A 6,927-nucleotide genomic window follows, 5' to 3' on the forward strand; every position below is an offset into this window, starting at 1 on the left:
ATCAAATATCTTCATCCAAACAAAACTAAAGTTACGTATAAGTTTTTAGACCAGCACATTTGAATTAAAAGAACATGCCTCGTAAAAACCCCACGCACATCAGTTACCCTACCTAAAAGTTTGATTATATAATTTTGAAACCTTCGATTTTTAAATATATAAAATTTTAATAAAACTAAAAACAGTTCATAAAATAAGAAATATTATTTTATAGGGATAACATTTTCAAATATCATATTCTCAACTGCGTCTCTTTTCTTATCAATGGGCTAAAAATATACATCTACTTTCGAATTATGAGTCAGTGTTGTCCTTAATATTCAATATATGTTAATTTATTTCCAAAATACATTTTCGCTTTTAAATAAAAATTTGGACTAATAAAATGATATCAGAGCATAGGTTGAACAATTTAGACATACTTTATTATTATTATGTAACTTTAATATTTGAAAAAGCGATATTTCTCATAATTTATGGAGTGAACATACGTTCAAGATATATTATTTTCAGGTTCTATTCAAATATTTTTGAATATTTAAAATAAGAAAATCTAACCAATGTTAGATATTATGAGCAAATAGGAAGGGATTATATTACTAAAGTAAAGTTATGATTCAAAGTAACGATTCTTAGAAATAGTATCGGATTCCTCTAAAATTTCTCTAAAATTTCGGGAGATCTTAGAGAAATCCAAAAGATGATACAAAATTATGATAATCAACTATATTATGTATTACATAAAATTGAAGAAATACTTGAAAAAAAAGGAAGAAATTCTTGGAACATTAAAGCATATTCAAATAAAAATCCAAAACCTACAATAACAACTTAATTCTAGGAAAAAGATCTCGGAAGGAAGGTCACCATTATCCTTTGGTACAGAACCTTCATTACATCAAAGGGAGAAAGCCGAAGTAGTGCAAAAACTTTTGATCGATAACGAGAAAATGAATCAGTATAAACAAAACTGTCTAAAAAAAGAAAACAATCTCATGACTACTATAGAAAGGATTGATCTCGACGATCTAAAGACTTTTCTTGGAGAGTTTTTAGCAAATTTCAAGGTCATAGATCTGAAAATTAACAACTGGAGGAGATGAAAAATCTCTAGTTAATATGGTACCTTTTCAAGAATCATCAAGGGAAAGTGTGAGATCCTATGATACAAACATGGATGAACGCAAACAGATTTTCATATTGGTAGAGAATCACAGCCAGCGAAGACATGGTCAAGGAGAAATTAAATTTCTTTGCACCAAACACCCTATGGAAAAATTGTTTTAGAACCAGTACATCCGTACGGGGTTATATTTAACCTTGATGTATTGAATTTCAAAAACATGGAATATCTCATAGATGATTGGATATCGGATATGAGAATCGCAGCAGAAACATTTGATCTAAAAAAAAGAATCACAAATTTTTTAAAAATGAGTCTAATAAGATTAGATAAAATTTTTTGGACATGATTTACCAAAAATCAAATAGTCGGTCCTAGATGGAGAATCTTTTAGCGTGATAGCCGAAAGAATGATTATCCTATTAAAAAGATAATTTATAGAGGTATATTATTTTAACAGTCAAGACACATATAAGAAAAATAAATATACTCAACATCTACATAATCTTGGATTACATGTCATTTGTTTAACTGATGAATATAGTATGTTATTTGCTAAATACAAATGAAATTCAGAAATCAAAGAAAATATAGCAATGCAACTTTTCTTTTTCTTTGTCAGATGAAATTCAGGGTCAAAGGGAATATATCCTTGGAAATCCACATACTCTGACCGGGCGATCATTTTTTCTTGAAGGAAAACTAGTAAAATAGTGTCATATGACAACATTACAAAAGAATTACAAGCGACTAAGAGGTATTAATAAACATATTTTTTATGTTGTAAAGAAAATTATATTCCAATACTTATTAAAAATAAGCCACAAAGACAATAAAAATAGGAGTTTTATAGTTCATCCTTATGTTAGAAGCAGAAGAAGTGGAAGAAAACAAGAATAGTATAGTTTAGACAAAAAATCAGATCTTATAAATTTGGAAAAAGAAGTGGATCACCAAGAAATAGGATATTATCTCAAGCATCAAACTCATCTCAAATCACGAGACGAATACCAACAAAGAAAACTTTCAGAATAGCTCACACCAGAACTAATGAAAGTTTTAAATATTATAATTGCTGGATATATGGTACAAAATGTCATATTTCAACCATTTGTCCATGAAATGATATAAAGTTAATAAGGCAGTTCGAACCAACTCCAAATATCAAAGAAGCAATTTATCACCAAGATCTAGTTCAAGTATACTAGTTTGAGGATATTCATTCCCTCATACGAGAGTATACACGAAGAAGAATAAGTCTTAAGTCAAAAAGAATATGATGGAGAAACAGAATCAGAGTCTTCTAGGATTTTTTTGGATTCTTTATCCAGACAAATATATCTCACAACATGGTCCAGAAGATCATAAGGGAAAGGCCTTGTTTACAGATATATCAATGATTTTCTATAGGAGGAGTAGAATAATTCTTAGAAAATCTTGGCCTAAAAAACAGAAATCATCATCTAATTTATAAGATTTCAAAGGGGAAAATGGCCATCCTCATGAAACTTGTGGGAAATCGGATGGAGATGAAATAATTTTTTGTGAAGAAATAAAGATAAATTACAGAATCTCAAGCCAAAAATAGCACGAACCATGTCATGGATTTGTATTAAAGCAATTCAGATAATGATAAAAGCTACTTTTAAAGAAATAATAGATTCACTCATTCATATTGTTATATGTGATAAACATATGTGTAATCTCAAAGATTTGATACCGGGAACTATCTAAAGTAATCTCTGTGTATGAAAAATTGTAGGAGTAATTTATCCAATAATCGTCTATAACCTGGCAAATTGAGATTTATGTCGAGTTTTTACATTACATCATAACTTCAAGGAAAAATGGTTGATGAAATAAAATAATAGACTATATTATATTACCTATGAAATTTCATATATTATTTCTAATACATATCATTCATAATTTTTTATTAGAAATGAGTTTATTGAAATAACAAAAAATTTCGAAAAAGTTGCTCAAGCAATTTATCCCCAAAAAATAGAATTTCTTTTAATAAAGTAAACGGATGACAAACTGATTCTACAAAAGAATCAAAGTTTTAGACCGGAACCAAAGAAAATATCTTTCTAAGGAGATAGGATCACAAGTCACATTTCAGAAAAACACACCCGTAAAATTCAACCGATAACAAAAAAAATTCAACAATAGGAAAGTTTAGATATCCGAACAGATGAAGAGAAGTAGAAATAGTATTTGAAATTACAAAATTAAAAAAAAAAAACAGTTTTCTTGTAAAATCATATATTATTTGGAATAACTTATGATAAAGGATATTAATAAACGTACTTTTTATGTAGTAAAGAAATTTATCTTCTAATAATCATTGAAAGTAAGCCACAAAGGAAAAAAAATGAAGATTTTTAGATCTTATCCTTATGAAAGAAGTGGAAGAAAACAAGAATAATACGGTCTAGAGAAAAAACCAGATCTTATAAATCTGGACAAAGAAGTTGACCATCGAGAAGTAAGATATCATCCCAAACATCAAACTCATCTCGAAGCATGGGATGACACTAACAAAGAAAACTTTCAGAAGAGATCAGTCTATAGCTAATTATAGTTTTAGATATGTTAATCACTGTACATGAAGAGCAAGATGTCATATTTCGACTAAATGTTCAGAAAATGATAGAAAGAGAATGAGACGTTTTGAATCAACTCCATATATCGAAGAAATATTTATTAACAAAATCAATTCAAATAAACAAGTTTGAGGACATTTTCTTAGATGATAATATATACGAAGAAGTTTCAAGTCAACAAGAATATGATGGAGAAACAGAATCAGAGTCTAATGAAGATGAAGATGAAGTGTTTCGACAAGAAACACATGAAGATTTGTCTAGATTCTTTAGCCAGACAAATATATCTCACAACATGGTCTAAAAGATAGATAGAGAAAATCCTAGTTTAAAGAGATATCAAGGATTCTCTATATGACGGCTATAAATATTCTTAGGAAATCTTGGCCTGAGAAACAGAAAGCATAATCTAATATATAAAGTTTCCAGGAGTAAAATGACAATCCTCATGGAACATATAAGAAATCAGATGGAAATGCAATCAATTTATTTTTAAAAAAGAAAAGAGAAAATACAGAACTTCGAGCCAGAAGTAACACGAACCACGTCATGGATTCATATTGGAGCAGTCCAGACCATGATAAAAATTAATTTTAAAGAAAAAATAGATTCACTCATTCATATTGTTATATGTGATAAACGGATATGTAATCTTCAAGATTCGATATTGGGAAATATCTCAGGTAATCTCTGTGCACGAAAAATTATATGAGCAATTTATCTAAAAATTTCCTACAATCTGTCAGATCGAGATTTCGATCGAGCCTTGAAATTACATCAGAACTTCAAGGTAAAGGGGTTGATGAAAGAAGGGTAATACATCATATTATATTACTTATCAGATTCATATGTTTTTTCTAATACACATCATTCAGAATTTTTTACTAGAAATGATTTTATTGAAATACCAGAAAATTTCGAAAAATTTCCTCAAGCAATTTATCCAGTAAAAATCGATTTATTTTAATATAAGAAACGGAAATACAGATCCAATACAAACTGATTCAACAAAAGAATCAAAGTTTTAGACGGAACCAAAGAGACTATCTTTCCAAGGAGATATGATCACAAGTCACGCGTCGAGAAAAAACATGTCCAGGAAATTCAACCTATAACAAAAAGCTTTTCAAAAATAGGAACGCTTAGTTGTCCAGATGGATGGAGGGAAGTAGATATAGAACTAGATATTACAAGACAAAAAAATAAATTTTCTTGTAGTAACATATATTATTTGGAAAAACCTATGATAGGAACTTACCAATGAAAGATAAACATCAGTGATTTGGAGGTTCGTATCAAATGAATTCCAGGAAAAGAACTTGATCAATTGATTTTTGGATTCGAGTTTCTCAAGAAACATAAACATTGGAAACAACTTGAAAACAGAATAGAATTCATGATAAAAGAATGAATGTAGAAAATTCAATGATCACGCGTCTATTCTCGATATACATTCCAGCAAGAATGTTTTACGAACAGTATAAATCATAATATTTTGCAACTTATATTGATTCAAGAGTTGGAATCTGTACCACAAAATGAGGAGTCTTTCCAAAAGAATTGAATGAAGAATTGCCTTGAAGAGCTAGACAAGATTTCTCAAAGCAAATATTAATCCTAGGTAAAAAGAAGCACAAATCTTAATCGAAGGTGAAGGACAAACAACATGGTAAAAGTGAAAACACCGCCGCTTTATTTCATGATACATGAGCTGATATCTTGTTAGGAAACAATTTCTTACAAATGATTAAATCTTATACACAATAAAATGAGACTAGATGGCTAGTGTTCACAACATCATATGATCATAAGGTCATAATCCAGAGACTAAGAGAAGCATTTTACATAAAAATGTCAATCTAGTTTCGCAGCAAGTGTGGTGATGAAGGAAAACTTTTACGGCCAAAAATGAATGTAGAATTTTAGATAGTTTGGAGAAACAATACTCCAATTAAGTCCGGATTTAATTAGTTGTATAGGCAATGCCAAGATGTTCTCTAAATTTGATTATAAGTTATATAGGCAATGCCAAGATGTTCTCTATATTTGATTGTAAGTCCGAATTTTATTAGATTCGGATGAAGGAAGGAAGCAAAAATTTATAGCTTTCTACACACAACTAGGGTATTATATTTGGGAAATATTATCAATGAGATAGGCTAATGTACCCAAAATATTTCAAAGAAGGATGGATAATCTATTTAAATACTATTTTAATTTTATTTTTGTTTATACTGATGATGTTTTAATAGCATCTAAAAATATGGATGAAAATATTAAACATTTAGAGATTTTTTCTAACGTATGTAAAATAGAAATGTTAATCTTATCTGAAAAGAATACAGTCATTGCTACAAGAAAAATTGAATTCCTTGGAATATAAATCGATAAGTTATGAATAATTCTGCAAGAACACATTGTGGAACATGCACAAAATTTTCCAGATAAACTCGAAGACAAGAAACAACTATAAAGTTTTTTAGGAATTGTTAACTTTGTTGGAATGTTCATAAAAAATATTAAAAAAAACATAAGAAATTGTTCAGTCAATTACTAAAGAAATATGCAAGATTCATATGGACAGAAGAACACACTAAGAGACTTAGCCAACTAAAGAATATTTGCAAAAATCTTCCGAAAATAGTTATTCCTCAAGATAAAGATGAGCTAGTATTATACAGAGATGTTATCGATCATTGTTGGGCAACAGTTCTTACAAAGCTCACACCAAAAAAAGAACTATCATGTAAATATTGTAGTGGATTATTCTCATATCTAGAAGCCATAATATGGCGCATCAATGAAAAGAAATTTTATGCAGTAAAAATGACATTTGATAAATTCACTATATTTACTGCTAAAAATTTTACATTGAAAGTTAATAATACACAGGTAAAAAATTTTCTTGAAAAATATAATTAAATCTAAACCCGAGAAGACAAAAATATTAAGATGACAAGCTTTATATCAAAATTATATTTTTTATATTGCTCTTATTAAATATCATGAAAATATTTTTGTACATTTTCTAAGAATAGATGAACAACGTTGATGTCAATATCATCATGAAAAGGCAGGCATTTGAGGAAACACATTGAAATGTTTCAAAACGAGTCCAACAAGCTTGCCTAAATGCAAAAGTTGTGAGTAGGCTATAACAAATTTATAAGCGCATTGTTTCTTATCGAATTATAG

Source organism: Primulina tabacum, chromosome 6 (genome assembly GCF_025594145.1).
Source record: "Primulina tabacum isolate GXHZ01 chromosome 6, ASM2559414v2, whole genome shotgun sequence".
NCBI lineage: Eukaryota > Viridiplantae > Streptophyta > Magnoliopsida > Lamiales > Gesneriaceae > Primulina > Primulina tabacum.